The following is a 19567-nucleotide window of genomic DNA, read 5'->3' on the forward strand; positions in this document are numbered from 1 at the left end:
TCAGCGTGGCTGGAATGCAAAAGTCTGGCCAGTTGAAGTGGGATGCAGAGGATTCGTGGCTTCTTCCATCATCAGGTTGCTGAAAGAACTTGGAATCCATGGACAGGCTCTGCGGCAGACCGTCAGAGCAGTTTCTCAAGCAGCTGAAAGAGGCAGCCAGTGGATCTGGATCAAACGGAAGGACCCTTGCTGGGCTATAACTTCATGACCCCTCACCCCCACCTGAGAACTCAATTCAGATCCCTCCAACTTGAGGAGGGCATATGAGGTATGCGGTCAGCTGTATGGCTGGCTCAGGGAAGAGGACGCCCCTGCCTTGCACAGTCCTGTGGGACATCTTAATTGGGCATGGGACACAAGCTAAGGCTTGATCACCCTTTAGCTGGCCACCTTTGATGAGGGTGTTTAGTGATTAAAGGCCGAAACACCCACTGATTCAAAGGCACACTACTGAGGATGTGTCCCAAAAATTGACATCTTACCCCAGTCTAAGAAATAAACCTCCCATGCCACTCTGTCAACATCACGGCAAATCTCATGCGAGTGCATTCCATCTATTGGCACAATGGACAGTTTTTAACATCTCGTCCCGTGTTTTATGATTCTGACTATGTGTTCTGTCAGAAAGGTAGTTTCTAAACCAATTTACTGCCCCTTCACTGAGACCAATGTTACTGAGTTTAGCGAGCAACAATTCATGGTCAACCGAATCAAAGGCCTTTGATAAATCCACAAACAGAGCAGCACAATGCTCTGTTTTTATCAAGTACATTAATGATGTAATTTGCCACGGCCATAGCTGCAGTTGCGGTGCTGTGCCCTGATCTTAAGCCAGACTGAAACCAGCTTAGTACGTTCTTTTCAATGACAATGTTTTTTTAACTGTGGGTTCACTAGGGATTCATAGACTTTGGCCAGGATAGGGAGTTTAGAGATAGGACGATAGTTATTAGCATCTGAGGGATAAGCAATATCATATAACATATCTGAACTGATCTGAATTTTTATTTTACTTATTTATTTCACCTTTATTTAACCAGGTAGGCTAGTTGAGAACAAGTTCTCACTTGCAACTGCGACCTGGCCAACATAAAGCGTAGCAATTCGACACAGAGTTAAACATGGAATAAACAAAACATACAGTCAATAATACAGTAGAACAAAAGAAAACAAAAAGTCTATATACAGTGAGTGCAAATGAGGTAAGTTAAGGAAATAAATAGGCCATGGTGACGAAGTAATTACAATATAGCAATTAAACGCTGGAATGGTAGATCGGCAGAAGATGAATGTGCAGCTAGAGATACTGGGGTGCAAAGGAGCAAAATCAATAAATAACAGTATGGTGATGAGGTAGGTAGATTGATGGGCTGTTTACAGATGGGCTTTGTACAGGTGCAGTGATCTGTGAGCTGCTCTGACAGCTGGTGCTTAAAGCTAGTGAGGGAGATGTGAGTCTCCAGCTTCAGAAATTTTTGCAATTCGTTCCAGTCAGGGGCAGCAGAGAACTGGAAGGAAAGACGACCAAAGGAAGAATTGGCTTTGGGGATGACCAGTGAGATATACCTGCTGGAGCACGTGCTATGAGTGGGTGCTGCTATGGTGACCAGTGAGCTGAGATAAGGCGGGGCTTTACCGAGCAGAGACTTGTAGATAACCTGTAGACAGTGGGTTTGGCGACGAGTATGAAGCGAGGGCCAACCAAAGAGAGCGTACAGGTCGCAATGATGGGTAGTGTATGGGGCTTTGGTGACAAAACGTATGGCACTGTGATAGACTGCGTCCAGTTTGTTGAGTAGAGTAGAGAATGCGATTAGTATTTCTTAATTGAAAACAAGCATCAGTCCACTAAAATCTCTTTGCTATCTCTCACTTAGAAAAACACATATAGATGTTGGATCTTCATTTCATTCCTGCTAAAGCAGGAAAAGAATCCTGCAGCAACAGGAAATGTGAATTATTACGTGGATTAGAATGAATGGACATTTTTGTAGGGGTTCATACATTTTATGTTAGGGCAAAACAAATCTGACATTTTAAAGTGTAAATTACCAATGTTGGAAGCCTTTTAAAACCTTGAATACACTACTGCTGTGCAGGAAAATTCTAATCAACAAAAGAGTGATCAAATTAAGATCCTACATCTGTAGCATGTGGCCTACAGCAATGATAAGGGAAGTGCACCCACTGAAGCAGAAGAGGGCACAGTAGTAGGCATGAAACAATGTGTACCCTATAAGTTGACATGTCATGCCATTTGACAACCTCAATCAAATTCAATTCATCAATGTTTGTACAGAGACACTCCAGGAAAATACATACAAAATAAAGATAAAGATAGAAACAAGCTTTGCAAGCTGGATAATTCCATCAGGGAGGTCCAATCTCCCAATGTTCGATGGTATCAGTAGAATAGCCCATCTGTTTCCAGAAGATTGATTGTTTGCTTTCCCCTTGTTGCATCAGGCAGGTGGCTGCTTGTGGTGTACGGTCACATAGCAACAGATGATGGCACAAGACTAGGGCACATCACCCTGAGAGACATTTGGTGGCAGATTCCCTGAAATGCGAAAACATCCTAATCAAATGTTGATTCTTACCAAATGGATGCCAGCTGGCCTGGAATGAAAAGCGCACTGTAGGCTACTTCTTATGATTAAAAAAAAATGTGTACCATTCAAATATGCTTTCAATATAACTTCCTGGAATACATTTATTGAACTTCCTTTAATCTTGTACGTGCTTTCCCTTAAAGGGATATTCCACTGAAAATGCAACATAATTTACCTTGGCTGTAGTCAAATGCTATAGATAGAATAATCCTACATGTGCCATTCTTCAATTCCCATGTCCTTGCTATCTATATACTGTAGTAGCATGTCCAGTATGCTTTCACTGGTAGTGACACTATGTGGGGGAATAGGATAGCTAAAATGTTGTTGTAGGCTGTTAGTTCTTCAACACATTCCCTTAATAGCCTACCTCAGTTGGACGGTTGAATTCCAACGCCAAGGAGTTGAGCTTGCGGTAGGAGGCCAAGCAGTTGCCATACCAGGCAGTGATGCAACCAGTCAGGATGCTCTAGATGGTGCAGCTGTAAATCAATTTGAGGATCTGAGGACCCATGACAAATCTTTTCAGTCTCCTGAGGGGGAATAGGCTTTGCCGTGCCCTCTTAACAACTGTTTTGGTGGTTTTGGACCATGATAGTTTGTTGGTGATGTGGACACCAAGGAACTTGAAGCTCTCAACCTGCTGCACTACAGCCCCGTCGATGAGAATGGGGGCGTGCTCGGTCCTCCTTTTTCTGTAGTCCACAATCATCTCCTGAACACGCAACCCTGAGGGTCCACCGTGTTGAGGATCAGCGTGGCAGATGTGTTCTTACCTACGCTTACCACCTGGGGGCGGCCCGTCAGGAAGTCCAGGATCCAGTTGCAGTGAGGTGTTTAGTCCCAGGGTCCTTAGCTTAGTGATGAGCTTTGAGGGCACTATGGTGTTGAACGCTGAGCTGTAGTCAATGAATACCATTCTCACATAGGTGTTCCTTTTGTCCAAGAGTGAAAGGGCGGTGTAGAGTGTAATAAAGATTTCATCATTTGTGGATCTGTTGGGGTGGTATGCAAATTCGAATGGGTCTAGGGATTCTGGGATAATGGTGTTGATGTGAGCCATGATCAGCCTTTCAAAGCACTTCATGGCTACAGACGTGAGTGCTATGGGTTGGTAGTCATTTAGACAGGTTACCTTAGTGTTCTTAGTGTTCTTGGGGACAGGGACTATGGTGGTCTGCTTGCAACATGTTGGTATTACAGACTCAGGTTACAGACAGGTTGAAAATGTCAGTGAAGACACTTGCCACTTGCACATGCTCGCAGTACACGTCCTGGTAATCCGTGCGGCCTTGTGAATGTTGACCTGTTTAAAGGTCTTACATCAGCTACAGAGAGTGTAATCACACAGTTGTCTGGAACAGCTGATGCTCTAATGCATGCTTCAGTGTTGCTTGTGGTCTGGTTGGTTTATGTCACTGGGCAGCTCGTGGATGTGCTTCACTTTACGGTCTGTAATAGTTTGCAAACCCTGCCACATCCGACGAGCGTCTGAGCCGGTGTAGTACGATTCGATCTTCGTCCTGTATTAAAGCGTTGCCTGTTTGGTTTGTTGGAGGGTAGAGCGGGATTTCTTATAAGCGTCTGTGAAAGCTTCTTGAAAGCGGCAGCTCTACCCTTTAGCTCAGTGCAGAGGTTGTCAGTAATCCATGGCTTCTGGTTGGGGTATGTATGTACGATCACTGTGGGGATGACGTCATCGATGCACTTATTGATGAAGCAAGTGACTGATGTGGTGTATGCCATTGGAAGAATCCCAGAACACATACCAGTCTGTGCTAGCAAAACAGTCCTATAGCTTAGCATCTGCGTCATGTGACCACTTCTTTATTGACCGAGTCACTGCTTTTACCTGCTTTAGTTTTTGCTAGGAAGTGGGAATCAGGAGGATAGAATTATGGTCAGATTGGCCAAATGGAGGGCGAGTTAGAGCTTTGTATGCATCTCTGTGTGTGGAATAAAGGTGATCTATAGTTTTTTTCCCTTCTGGTTGCACATTTAACATGTTGGTAGAAATGAGGTAAAATGGATATAAGTTTCCATGCATTAAAGACCCACTAGGAGCGCCGCTTCTGGATGAGTGTTTTCCTGTTGAGTTCGGTCTTAGTGCCACCCCTCATCACGACCACCCCTCATCACAGTCAAACGCTCCCTAAAACACTTCAGCGAACAAGCCTTTCTAATCGACCTGGCCCAGGTCTCCTGGAAGGATATTGACCTCATTCCGTCAGTAGAGGATGACTGGTTATTCTTTAAAAGTGCTTACCTCACCATCTTAAATAAGCCTGCCCAATTGAAAAAATGTAGAACCAGGAACAGATATAGCCCTTGGTTCACTCCAGACCTGACTGCCCTTGACCAGCACAAAAACATCCTGTGGCGTACTGCATTAGCATCGAATAGTCCCCGCGATATGCAACTTTTCAGGGAAGTTAGGAACCAATATACACAGGCAGTTAGGAAAGCAAAGACTAGCTTTTTCAAACAGAAATTTGCATCCTGTAGCACAAACTCAAAAATGTTCTGGGACACTTTAAAGTCCATGGAGAATAAGAGCACCTCCTCCCAGCTGCTCACTGCACTGAGGCTAGGAAACACTATCACCACCGATAAATCTACGATAATCGAGAATTTCAATAAGCATTTTTCTATGGCTGGTCATGCTTTCCACCTGGCTACCCCTACCCTGGTCAACAGCTCTGCACCCCCCACAGCAACTTGCCCAAGCCTCTGCATTTATCCTTCATCCAAATCCATAGATAGCTGATGTTCTGAAAGAGCTGCAAAATCTGGACCCCTACAAATAAGCTGGGCTAGACAATCTGGACCCTCTTCTCATGGACACACAGTATAGGCAGAGTACATTTTCATAGAGAACAAAACGATTCCTTCCACCTCACAGAACTTGAGGTACGAACAAATGTCATGTTCCGGAGAAAGTATAAAAGATCGGTGAAGAATCCAGCTACGAACTGGTCTGTTTGTCACAACTTGGGGAAACTCATGGGAGAAGGTGTGGCCACATTACCATACCACTGTTTATATAATAGCCTCAGATAAGAGGTTTACATCTAATTGTTGTATGAGATGAATGAGTGAGAATGATACTGTTTGTAAAATTGTGTAATGTGATTTTGGACTGTTTAATGAAGGAAAACTCAAAAAGGGGATTGGAGTTAACTAAATCAGAGGACCGCCCCTGAGCCCAGTTAGGGTCAGGCGTCCTTTTCTGCCTTCAGAATAAAACCCTCACCCGGGTTTTCGATCAGCAGACCGAGCTTACCTCAATTACAAGATGGCTAAAGGTTGCAGACCATGTTTTTCTCCATTAGGGGAGACAAAGGTTGTAGACCATTGCTGAATCTTTTAACCATACCACGTGGTTAATGTTATGCAGGTGAATGAGGACCCAAAAGCGACTTGGCGAAAACAGAGTCTTTATTCCAGTAAAGGAAATAGGCAATACTCCTAGACAAATCGGAGCAGAAAACAAAGCATAAAAAACTAATTCCACTCGTAGTGACGAGGACAGACTGGAGACTCGACCATAAACTGTAGGTTGCCTCGGGAAGGCACCGACCGTAGCAGACTCAGACACCTGCTCACACGCAGCATCTGAGGGAAACAAGACACGACAGGGCGAGACAAAGACACAGCACGGTGAACAATATACAAGGATCCGACAGGACATAAACGGAAGACAAGGGGAGAAATAGGGACTCTAATCAGAGGGCAAGATACGGAACAGGTGTGAAAAGATTAGATGATTGATTAGGGGAATAGGAACAGCTGGGAGCAGGAGAGGGAGGGAGAGAGAAAAAAGGGAACGAACCTAAAAAGACCAGCAGGGGGAAAACGAACAGAAGGGAAAGCAAAATGACAAGACAATATAAGACAAAACATGACAGTACCCCCCCACTCACCGAGCGCCTCCTGGCGCACTCGAGGAGGAATCCTGGCGGCAACGGAGGAAATCATCAATCAGCGAACGGTCCAGCACGTCCCGAGACGGAACCCAACTCCTCTCCTCAGGACCGTAACCCTCCCAATCCACTAAGTATTGGTGACCCCGTCCCCGAGAACGCATGTCCATGATCCTACGTACCTTGTAAATAGGTGCGCTCTCGACAAGGACGGGGGGGGGGGGGGAAGACGAACGGAGGTGCGAAGAAAGGGCTTGACACAGGAGACATGGAAGACAGGATGGACGCGATGAAGAGGTCGCAGAAGAAGCAGTCGCACAGCGACAGGATTGACGACCTGGGAGACACGGAACGGACCAATGAACCGCGGAGTCAACTTACGAGAAGCTGTCGTAAGGGGAAGGTTGCGAGTGGAAAGCCACACTCTCTGGCCGCAACAATACCTAGGACTCTTAATCCTACGTTTATTGGCGGCTCTCACAGTCTGTGCCCTGTAACGGCAAAGTGCAGACCTCACCCTCCTCCAGGTGCGCTCACAACGTTGGACAAACGCTTGAGCGGAGGGAACGCTGGACTCGGCAAGCTGGGATGAGAACAGAGGAGGCTGGTAACCCAGACTACTCTGAAACGGAGATAACCCGGTAGCAGACGAAGGAAGCGAGTTGTGAGCGTATTCTGCCCAGGGGAGCTGTTCTGCCCAAGACGCAGGGTTTCTAAAAGAAAGGCTGCGTAGTATGCGACCAATCGTCTGATTGGCCCTTTCTGCTTGACCGTTAGACTGGGGATGAAAACCGGAAGAGAGACTGACGGACGCACCAATCAGACGACAGAACTCCCTCCAAAACTGTGACGTGAATTGCGGGCCTCTGTCTGAAACGGCGTCTAACGGGAGGCCATGAATTCTGAACACATTCTCGATGATGATTTGTGCCGTCTCCTTAGCGGAAGGAAGCTTAGCGAGGGGAATGAAATGTGCCGCCTTAGAGAACCTATCGACAACCGTAAGAATCACAGTCTTCCCCGCAGACAAAGGCAGACCGGTAATGAAGTCTAAGGCGATGTGAGACCATGGTCGAGAAGGAATGGGAAGCGGTCTGAGACGACCGGCAGGAGGAGAGTTACCTGACTTAGTCTGCGCGCAGTCCGAACAAGCAGCCACGAAACGGCGCGTGTCACGCTCCTGAGTAGGCCACCAAAAGCGCTGGCGAATAGAAGCAAGAGTACCTCGAACGCCGGGATGACCAGCTAACTTGGCAGAGTGAGCCCACTGAAGAACAGCCAGACGAGTAGAAACAGGAACGAAAAGAAGGTTACTAGGACAAGCGCGCGCGACGCAGTGTGCGTGAGTGCTTGCTTAACCTGTCTTTCAATTCCCCAGACTGTCAACCCGACAACACGCCCATAAGGAAGAATCCCCTCGGGATCAGTAGAAGCCACAGAAGAACTAAAGAGACGGGATAAGGCATCAGGCTTGGTGTTCTTACTACCCGGATGGTAAGAAATCACAAACTCGAAACGAGCGAAAAACAACGCCCAACGAGCTTGACGAGCATTAAGTCGTTTGGCAGAACGGATGTACTCAAGGTTCTTATGGTCTGTCGAAACGACAAAAGGAACGGTCGCCCCCTCCAACCACTGTCGCCATTCGCCTAGGGCTAAGCGGATGGCGAGCAGTTCGCGGTTACCCACATCATAGTTGTGTTCCGATGGCGACAGGCGATGAGAAAAATAAGCGCAAGGATGAACCTTATCGTCAGACTGGAAGCGCTGGGATAGAATGGCTCCCACGCCTACCTCTGAAGCGTCAACCTCGACAATGAATTGTCTAGTGACGTCAGGAGTAACGAGGATAGGAGCGGACGTAAAACGTTCTTAAAGAAGATCAAAAGCTCCCTGGGCGGAACCGGACCACTTAAAACACGTCTTGACAGAAGTAAGAGCTGTGAGAGGGGCAGCAACTTGACCGAAATTACGAATGAAACGCCGATAGAAATTAGCGAAACCTAGAAAGCGCTGCAACTCGACACGTGACCTTGGAACGGGCCACTCACTGACAGCTTGGACCTTAGCGGGATCCAACTGAATGCCTTCAGCGGAAATAACAGAACCGAGAAAAGTAACGGAGGAGACATGAAAAGAGCACTTCTCAGCCTTCACGTAGAGACAATTCTCTAAAAGGCGCTGGAGTACACGTCGAACGTGCTGAACATGAATCTCGAGTGACGGTGAAAAAATCAGGATATCGTCAAGGTAGACAAAAACAAAGATGTTCAGCATGTCTCTCAGAACATCATTAACTAATACCTGAAAAACAGCTGGCGCATTGGCGAGACCAAACGGCAGAACCCGGTACTCAAAATGACCTAACGGAGTGTTAAACGCCGTTTTCCACTCGTCCCCCTCTCTGATGCGCACGAGATGGTAAGCGTTACGAAGGTCCAACTTAGTAAAGAACCTGGCTCCCTGCAGAATCTCGAAGGCTGATGACATAAGGGGAAGCGGATAACGATTCTTAACCGTTATGTCATTCAGCCCTCGATAATCCACGCAGGGCGCAGAGTACCGTCCTTCTTCTTAACAAAAAAAAACCCGCCCCGGCAGGAGAGGAAGAAGGCACTACGGTGCCGGCGTCAAGAGACACAGACAAATAATCCTCGAGAGCCTTACGTTCGGGAGCCGACAGAGAGTATAGTCTACCCCGAGGAGGAGTGGTCCCCGGAAGGAGATCAATACTACAATCATACGACCGGTGAGGAGGAAGGGAGTTGGCTCTGGACCGACTGAAGACCGTGCGCAGATCATGATATTCCTCCGGCACTCCTGTCAAATCGCCAGGTTCCTCCTGAGAAGTGGGGACAGAAGAAACGGGAGGGATTGCAGACATTAAACACTTCACATGACAAGAAACGTTCCAGGATAGGATAGAATTACTAGACCAATTAATAGAAGGATTATGACATACTAGCCAGGGATGACCCAAAACAACAGGTGTAAAAGGTGAACGAAAAATCAAAAAGGAAATAGTCTCACTGTGGTTACCAGATACTGTGAGGGTTAAAGGTAGTGTCTCATATCTGATACTGGGGAGATGACTACCATCTAAGGCGAACATGGGCGTAGGCTTCTCTAACTGTCTGAAAGGAATGTCATGTTTCCGAGCCCATGCTTCGTCCATAAAACAACCCTCAGCCCCAGAGTCTATCAAGGCACTGCATGTAGCACCCGAACCGGTCCAGCGTAGATGGACCGACATAGTAGTACAGGATCTTGATGGAGAGACCTGAGTAGTAGCGCTCACCAGTAGCCCTCCGCTTACTGATGAGCTCTGGCTTTACTGGACATGAATTGACAAAATGTCCAGCAAGTCCGCAAATAGAGGCACAGGCGGTTGGTGATCCTCCGTTCCCTCTCCTTAGTCGAGATGCGAATACCTCCCAGCTGCATGGGCTCAGTCTCTGAGCCAGAGGAGGGAGATGGTTGCGATGCGGAGCGGGGAAACACCGTTAACGCGAGCTCTCTTCCACGAGCTTGGTGACGAAGATCTACCCGTCGTTCTATGCGGATGGCGAGAGCAATCAAAGAGTCCACACTGGAAGGAACCTCCCGGGAGAGAATCTCATCTTTAACCTCTGCGTGGAGTCCCTCCAGAAAACGAGCGAGCAGCGCCGGCTCGTTCCAGTCACTAGAGGCAGCAAGAGTGCGAAACTCTATAGAGTAATCCGTTATGGATCGATCACCTTGACATAGGGAAGCCAGGGCCCTAGAAGCCTCCCTACCAAAAACTGAACGATCAAAAACCCGAATCATCTCCTCTTTAAAGTTCTGGTAATTGTTAGAACAATCAGCCCTTGCCTCCCAGATAGCTGTGCCCCACTCTCGAGCCCGGCCAGTAAGGAGTGATATGACGTAAGCAACCCGAGCTCTCTCTCTAGAGTATGTGTTGGGTTGGAGAGAGAACACAATATCACACTGGGTGAGAAAGGAGCGGCACTCCGTGGTCTGCCCGGAGTAACAAGGTGGGTTATTAACCCTAGGTTCCGGAGGCTCGGCAGTCCAGGAAGTAACAGGTGGCACGAGACGAAGACTCTGGAACTGTCCAGAGAGGTCGGAAACCTGAGCGGCCAGGTTCTCCACGGCATGACGAGCAGCAGACAATTCCTGCTCGTGTCTGCCGAGCATGGCTCCTTGGATCTCGACGGCAGTGTTACGAGTGTCTGTAGTCGCTGGGTCCATTCTTTGGTCAGATCCTTCTGTTATGCAGGTGAATGAGGACCCAAAAGCGACTTGGCGAAAACAGAGTCTTTATTCCAGTAAAGGAAATAGGCAATACTCCTAGACAAATCGGAGCAGAAAACAAAGCATAAAAAACTAATTCCACTCGTAGTGACGAGGACAGACTGGAGACTCGACCATAAACTGTAGGTTGCCTCGGGAAGGCACCGACCGTAGCAGACTCAGACACCTGCTCACACGCAGCATCTGAGGGAAACAAGACACGACAGGGCGAGACAAAGACACAGCACGGTGAACAATATACAAGGATCCGACAGGACAGAAACGGAAGACAAGGGGAGAAATAGGGACTCTAATCAGAGGGCAAGATACGGAACAGGTGTGAAAAGATTAGATGATTGATTAGGGGAATAGGAACAGCTGGGAGCAGGAACGGAACGATAGAGAGAAGAGAGAGAGGGAGGGAGAGAGAAAAAAGGGAACGAACCTAAAAAGACCAGCAGGGGGAAAACGAACAGAAGGGAAAGCAAAATGACAAGACAATATAAGACAAAACATGACAGTTAAACTCTTAGACTATCGATACCAACAGAATAAGAACAAGTCTTTGATATTAATTACTAGTCTGCAGCTAGGAATTCGGTGTCATTGAATGCGAAGAACGACAACCGCCGAAACATCCAATCTATAACGAAACGAATGAATGTCACTCTGAACTTTCCACGATAACCACGAGAGAGAGAGAGAGGGAGAGAGACGGACAATTCTACAAAATAAACTTTTCACCAGCGATCAAGACGACACACTGAGCGTAAATATATATATTGATTGCAATTGTTCCCAAATGAGTGAGCGTTCATGTGCAAAGGATTAGCATTTCAATTGTTATAATTATCACTCTGTAGTGACTTCTAAGTCGACCCCCACGTCCCCTTTTGTCTAACAAGCCGTCATGCCGGTTTAGCCCACTAGGGCACATTCTCCTATCATTTCATGTAACCACATTTACCTTGTTTGTTTGTTTGTTTATGCATTTCTCTGAATTACTTAGTTAGTAATAAATCAATTATTTAAGACAATTGATGTATGGATGACTCATAGTGAAGACTGGGTTCGTGCAGATAACCAACAATTTACGACGTGTGGAATGAGACTAACGTGAGGTAAAGTAAATAATTCATTAATTCGAAGACTAATTGATCAGATAAAATATCTGAAAAGTTCTTTTAGGAAATGATAACTTTGTAATCTGAATATTTTTCCTTGGTGCCCCGACTTCCTAGTAATTATGGTTACATGATTAATCAGTCTAATCGCGTAATAACTAATTACAGAGAATCTTTGATAAAACTACCAGTCTTCAATTAATGATAGTAAAGACACGACACTGGTTTCCGAGCTGGTCATGGGTGCACCTCAGCCACGCTCAAGGTCCTAAATGATATCATAACTACCATCGACAAAAGACAATACTGTGCAGCCGTATTCATCGACCTGGCCAAGACTTTCGACTCTGTCCATCACCGCATTCTTATCGGCAGACTCAACAGCCTTGGTTTCTCAAATGACTGCCTTGCCTGGTTCACCATACTATGACCAGTATGCTCTCGTTGGCTGGCCCTCACTGCATTTTCATCGCCAAACCACTGGCTCCAGGTCATCTATAAGTCTTTGCTAGGTAGAGCCCAGCCTTATCTCAGCTCACTGGTCACCGTAGCAGCACCCACCCGTAGCACGCGCTCCAGCAGGTATATTTCACTGGTCACCCCCAAAGTCAATTCCTCCTTTGGCCGCCTTTCCTTCCATTTCTCTGCTGCCAATGACGGGAACAAATTGCAAAAATCACTGAAGCTGGAGGCTCATATCTCCCTCACTAACTTTAAGCATCAGCTATCAGAGCAGCTTACAGATCATTGCACCTGTACATCGCCTATCTGTAAACAGCCCATCCAACTACCTTATCCCCATATTGTTATTTATTTTATTTATATATGTTTTTGCTCCTTTGCACCCCAGTATCTCTACTTGCACATTCATCTTCTGCACATATATCACTCCAGTGTTTATTTTCAAAATTGTAATTATTTCGCCACTACGGCCTATTTATTGCCTTACCTCCCTGATCTTACTTCATTTGCACACACTGTATACAGAAATATTTGAGTGTCAAAACCCACAAAACCTACCTCGGTAGTTATTTTATTGCTGGTTATGACACATTGTCATGACTACCGCTGAAGTCGGCTCCTCTCCTTTTTCGGCCGGCATTCGGCGGGCGACGTCACCGGCTTTCGAGCCATCGCAGCTCCATTTTTCATTTATCCATCTGTATTGTCTTGTTTTGCACACCTGGTTTACATTCCCCAATGACACTGCATGTATTTATTCCTCTGTTCCCCCTCATGTCTTTGTGTGATATTGTTTGTTTTACGTGTTTTGTAATGCGCCAGGCTGGCGTTCTTTATTTCCATGTTACTTCACAAAGCTTGTTTGAATTGTTAAACATTCATGTTTTGTGATTGTTTTTGCTCGCTTTACACCTTTGCCTTGTTGGCTGGAGGTTTTTGACGCAGCTGCGTCCGTCTGTAATCTTTCTCCTGCCGAAATAAAGTGTGCACCTGTTCACAATTCTCTGCTCTCCTGCACCTGACTTCACCACAAGTACGCACATGCCTGACACACATACTTTACATTAGAGTGTCAAAACCCACAAAAGCTACCACAAAATACAAAACATTACATTACACCATAACCTAGGTATCAACAGTATGTCTTTGTTATATAATGTTTTGGGAAATTGACCATATAATATTATCATTGTTATTGTGCACACATTGATGTCAGACATGCTCCTACCCCAATGTTCTGTTGCTGATGACTGGGATGAATACAGGAGCAGATTTCAGGAGCAGGACAACTCTCTCTATGACTGATGAATGATATAAGAGCAGGTACGTGATAGGCTTATCTGGCTTATATGATTATCATGGTCATAAGTGTCATGAAGTGTATTTTCCTAGTCCAAGAAAAGTGACACAGGGTGGTCATGCTTCTTGACAGTGTCATAAAGTGATTTTTCTTAGTCCAAGTAAAGTGACACAGAATGGTCATAATGCTTCATGAAAGTGTATTTTCTACAAGTTATTTAATTCCTCTGAAATGTAAAGTCCACATATTTGGGTGCCCTATTAAAATTCAATTCAGACTGGTATTAGACCGGTAGCCCCTATCTGCAAAAGCAGTGTCTGCGGAAAGCTTAGTATCTTGGATATTGATCTGGGCCTTAAAGTCTTTGGTGTGACATACTACCATATATGGGCATACGAATGTGTAAGGACAGGCCGAGCCTCGATGACCTCATTTCAAGGTGGCTGCCACCTACATTCCGGTTAGCTTTGTGAAGGATAAACAAAATGAACACAGATTACGTTGGTTTACACCGAAAGCCGGGACTCCACAGAGCATGAGGATATTTTATTTGTCTGCTTGTGACCTACCCTTATTCATCACCAGCCCCGAGAGTCAAAATGTTTATTTACACAACGTTTTCACCAAACCGCAAACATGTTACAAGGTAAGCTTCTATTTGGTCTGTGTTTGAGCTATAGCTACATGGTGGGTATCAGATTAATCCTTATATTGGTATGAACAAATCTAGCATATTGCCAATGTTACCCGATGACGTATGACGTAATGGCAACATCGAATGTCCACCGAGTGGCTAGATCTTTGCGCATTGAAAAACATGATGAAAACACTTGGATATCCCTTGCAGGTCCCCCGACACCACCACAATGTTTGAAAGAGGTTGGTGTTGTAGACATGTCGTTTTTATAGTGGACAATAACGTTAGGAACTTTAGGAACATCCAGTGTGCAAAACCAGTGCAATTACCACATTTGGACACTTTGGAAGGGTTGTAAAGACATGTGAATGTACCCTGGATAACCCATAACACCACCACTATGTTTGAGTGAGGTTGAAATGGTGTGTTTATACTGAACAAATAGCATTTAGGGATTGCAAATATGTAATAGCACTAGAATGATCTAATTTCCAGACATATGCCACATTGGAGAGGTTTAAGGACACTTGGAAATGTCTTGTAACCACACCTGACACCACTTACTAAAACAGCTGCCCATTTCTAGTTGTTCGGTCTATCAATCCCATTTTGTTTTCTGATATTCTCACATGTTGTGGAAGCCGTATGATGTGTTTACAGCTCTGGGCATCAATGATTCACTTATAGCTTGTCAATGAAAGATGACTTTCTAAATAAAGAAATAAATAAGAAATGTATTTTGTGTGTGCTTGATCTTGTGTGTTCTGAACTAGTAACTCCTATCTATCTTCTGGTCATTTCAGATGTCTTTTTTTTCCAAATATACCAAGTTTTAGCATGTCAGAATCATGTAATTACACATGAATAGCAGTTACTTTTGGGTATGTCTACTTAGGCGGAAGTCTACATTGATGATGAAAAAACATGACTAAAGGATTCAGCAGGTGTCAATATATGGGTTATGACAGTGTTATAACCATGTTATGACAAGTTATGAACATTTCATAATGTGTTATGACACTAGGTGTCAAGTAAAGTGTTACTCCCCCGTGGGAATATGAACCCACAACCCTGGCATTGCAAGCGCCATGCTCTACCAACTGAGCCACATGGGACAAAGAGCGAAGAGCAAAGAGCTTGTGCTTTTTCATTTCCTTTGAATGATATCATTATTTTATTAAACCTTTATTTTGACAGGAAAGTCATACTGAGACTAGGGTCTCTTTTTTTTCTTCAGATGAGCCCTGCAGAAATACATCAAACACATACAATATACAAAATGACAAAACATATGAAGAAAAACAGACACGTTCAACATAGAGGTCTCTGATCATTTCTCTGAACTGACCAATAGGGGGCCAGAACATCTCATTTCAGAGATCTCTGTGAGATGTTCCACGTAAATGGCGCAAAAAAAAACTCAACTCAACTCTGTGGAGACCGACGGGATCTCCAGTGTTATCCAAGCGTGTGAGCGGGTTTGGTAATTTGTACGTTTAAATTGAATTAATGATGATAGACACAGGAAGTTTCTGCATGAGTGCTTTGTAAATAAACACAAGAGAATGCTGCTCTCTCCTTGCATACAGAGAGGCCCAACCTGCTTTTTGGTAGAAAACACAATGGTGAGTTCTATAACCATCACCAGTAATAAACCTAAGGGCACAATGGAAAACAGCATCTAGTTGTTAAAGTGTAGATGATGCTGCATGCATGTAGATAATAGCACAATAATCTCAAATAGACATTAAAGTGGCCTGGTCAATTTACCTCCTATTAACAAAAGTCAGACATGATTTGTTTCTTGAAAAGAAACCAACCTGTCACGCCTTGGTCATTGTATCTTGTGTTTTTGTTATATGTTTGAGTAGGCCAGGGTGTGACATGGGTTTATATGTTGTATTTCATATTGGGGTTTGTATTAATTGGGAGTGTGTATTATTAGGGGTGTGTCTAGTTAGGCTTGGCTGCCTGAGGCGATTCCTAATTGGAGTCAGTTAATTCTCGTTGTCTCAGATTGGGAACCGTATTTAGGTAGCCTGAGTGCGCGTTGTATTTCGTGGGTGATTGTACCTGTCTCTGTGTTAGTCACCAGATAGGCTGTAATTAGTTTCACTCGTTTGTTGTTTTCTTCTTCAGTTATTTCATGTACCGCATTATCTTCATTAAAAGTCATGAGTAACCTACACGCTGCATTTCGGTCTGACTCTCTTCAAACAACAGACGAACTTCGTTACAGAATCACCCACCACCATTCACAGACCGAGCAGCGTGTGAACTGGCAGGATCTAAAGGAGGACGTTATGGACGGCAGAAGCAGGGATTATACGACGTGGGAAGAAATCGACAGGTGGGCTGCCGACCCAGAGCGAGTGCAGGAGCCCGCCTGGGATTCCCTACAGCAATGCGAAGAGGGCTATACACGTATGGAATCGAAAAGGAAAGCACGCCTCTCCTGCGCTGCCGGAGTCTCCTGTCTGTCCAGCGCCACCAGTGCTCCCAGTCGGCCCAGCGCGTCCAGTGCGCCTCGCCTGTTCAGCGCAGCCAGAGCTTTTCTCCTCTCCTGCACTGTTGGAGTCTCCTGCCTGTTCAGCGCAGCCAGAGCCTTTCTCCTCTCCTGCGCTGCCGGAGTCTCCTATCTGCCTAGCGCCGCCAGTCGGCCCAGCGTCACCAGTCTGCCAGGATCCGCCAGAAGTGCCAGTCTGCCAAGATCTTCTAGATCGGCCAGACAACCTGAATCATCCAGGTCCACCAGCCAGCCAGGATTTACCGGAGCCTACTACCTGCCTGAGCTTCCTCTCAGTACTGAGCTTCCTTTCAGTACTAGGCTTCCTCTCTGTACTGGGCTCCCTCTCAGTACTGAGCTTCCTCTCAGTACTAGGCTTCCTCTCTGTACTGGGCTCCCTCTCAGTACTGGGCTTCCCCTCAGTACCGGGCTGCTTCGGTCCCGGGCTGCTCCTCTGTCCCGGGCTGCCCCTCTGTCCTGAGATGCCCCTCTGTCCTGAGCTGCCCTGCTGTCCTGAGATGCCCCTCTATCCTGAGATGCCCTTCTATCCTGAGATGCCCCTCTGTCCTGAGTTGCCCCTCTGTCCCGAGCTGCCCCTCTGTCCCGAGATGCCCCTCTATCCTGAGATGCCCCTCTGTCCTGAGTTGCCCCTCTGTCCTGAGTTGCCCCTCTGTCCTGAGTTGCCCCTCTGTCCTGAGTTGCCCCTCTGTCCCGAGCTGCCCCTCTGTCCCGAGCTGCCCCTCGGTCCCGAGCTGCCCCTCAGTTATGTGGGGATCAGGGTGAGGACTATTAGGCCATGGTCGGCGGAGAAGGTGGATTATCCTAGGACGCGAAGGGGAGGAACTAGGACATTTATGGAGTGGGGTCCACGTCCCGAACCAGAACCGCCACCATGGACAGACGCCCACCCGGACCCTCCCTATGCTCTTGAGGTGCGTCCCGGAGTCCGCACCTTAGGGGGGGGGGGGGGGGGGGGTTCTGTCACGCCTTGGTCATTGTATCTTGTGTTTTTGTTATATGTTTGGGTAGGCCAGGGTGTGACATGGGTTTATATGTTGTTTTCGTATTGGGGTTTGTATTATTTGGGATTGCGGCTGATTCAGGTGCTGAGTCAGGTGCTTGTCGTTGTCTCTGATTGAGAACCGTATTTAGACAGCCTGACTTTCGCGTTGTATTTTGTGGGTGTTTGTTCCTGTCTTAGTGTTAGTGTTACAGATAGGCTGTAATAGGTTTCACGTTTCGTTTGTTGTTTTCATATACAGTTATTTCATGTACCGCAATTATTTTCATTAAAGTCATGAGTAACCTACACGCTGTATTTCGGTCTGACTCTCTTCATACAACAGACGAACGACGTTACAGAAACACCCACCACTCACAGACCGAGCAGCGTGTGAACTGGCAGGATCTGAAGGAGGACGTTATGGACAGCAGAAGCATGGAGTATACTATGTGGGAAGAAATCGACAGTTGGGCGGCCGACCCAGAGCGAGTACAGGAGCCCGCCTGGGATTCCCTACAGCAATGCGAAGAGGGCTATAGACGTATGGAGTCGAAAAGGAAAGCACGGAGGCGCAGAGCGAAAACTGAAAGTAACGGGGGAAAGCGCAGAGAGAAAGTGGCTGAGTCAGGAGTCAGACCTGAGCCTACTCTCCCTGTTCATTGTGAGGAGCAGCAATATGAGGACTTCTGGTCTTGGGAGATGATATTAGATGGTAAAGGACCCTGGGCGCAGCCGGGAGAATATCGCCGTCCCAAGGAGGAAATAGAAGCAGCTAAAGCGGAGAGGCGCAGGTATGAGGAGGCAGCACGGCAACGCGGTTGGAAACCGGAAAAACAGCCCAAAAAATTATTGGGGGGGGGGCTAGAAGGGAGAATAGTTATGCCAGGTAGGAGACCTGTGCATACTCCCTGTGCTCACCGTTGGGCTAGAGAGACCGAGCAGGCACCGTGTTATGCTATGGAGCGCACAGTGTTTCCAGTGCGGGTGCAGAGCCAGCTGCGGCACATACCAGCCCTTCCTATGGGCCGGGCTAGAGTGGGCATCGAGCCAGGTAAGCTTGAGCAGGCTCGGTGCTCAAGAGCTCCAGTGCGCCTGCACGGTCCGGTCTATCCAGAGCCACCTCTACACACCAGTCCTCCGGTAGCAGCTCCCCGCACCAGGCTTCCTGTGCGTGTCCTCGCGCCAGTACCACCAGTTCCAGCACCACGCACCAGGCCTCAAGTGCGCCTCGCCTGTTCAGCGCAGCCAGCGCTTTTCTCCTCTCCTGCGCTGTTGGAGTCTCCCGCCTGTTTAGCGCAGCCAGAGCCTTTCTCCTTCCTGCCCTGCCGGAGTCTCCTGTCTGTCCAGCGCCGCCAGGGCTCCCAGTCGGCCCAGCGCGTCCAGTGCGCCTCGCCTGTTCAGGGCAGCCAGCGCTTTTCTCCTCTCCTGCGCTGTTGGAGTCTCCCGCCTGTTTAGCACAGCCAGAGCCTTTCTCCTCTCCTGCGCGGCCAGTGCTCCCAGTCTGCCCGGCGCTGCCAGCGCCGCCAGTCTGCCCAGCGCCGCCAGTGCTCCCAGTCTGCCCAGTGCTCCCAGTCTGCCCAGCGCGGCCAGTGCCCCCATTCTGCCCAGTGCTCCCAGTTTGCCCAGCGCCGCCAGCGCTCCCAGTCTGCCCAGCTCCGCCAGTCCCCCCGGTCTGCCCAGCGCCACCAGTGCTCCCAGTCTGCCCAGCGCCGCCAGTGCTCCCAG

At 47.2% G+C, this 19567-nt stretch overlaps 1 long non-coding RNA gene across 1 annotated transcript in view; it reads right to left on the reverse strand.

Annotated features, from left to right (window-relative positions):
• The window catches only part of LOC124012040, a 76777-nt gene that overhangs the window by 45610 nt on the left and 11600 nt on the right, over positions 1-19567 (reverse strand). The gene's annotated exons all lie outside the window — the stretch shown is intronic.

The sequence above is a fragment of the Oncorhynchus gorbuscha genome, linkage group LG24 (assembly GCF_021184085.1).
Source record: "Oncorhynchus gorbuscha isolate QuinsamMale2020 ecotype Even-year linkage group LG24, OgorEven_v1.0, whole genome shotgun sequence".
Lineage (NCBI taxonomy): Eukaryota > Metazoa > Chordata > Actinopteri > Salmoniformes > Salmonidae > Oncorhynchus > Oncorhynchus gorbuscha.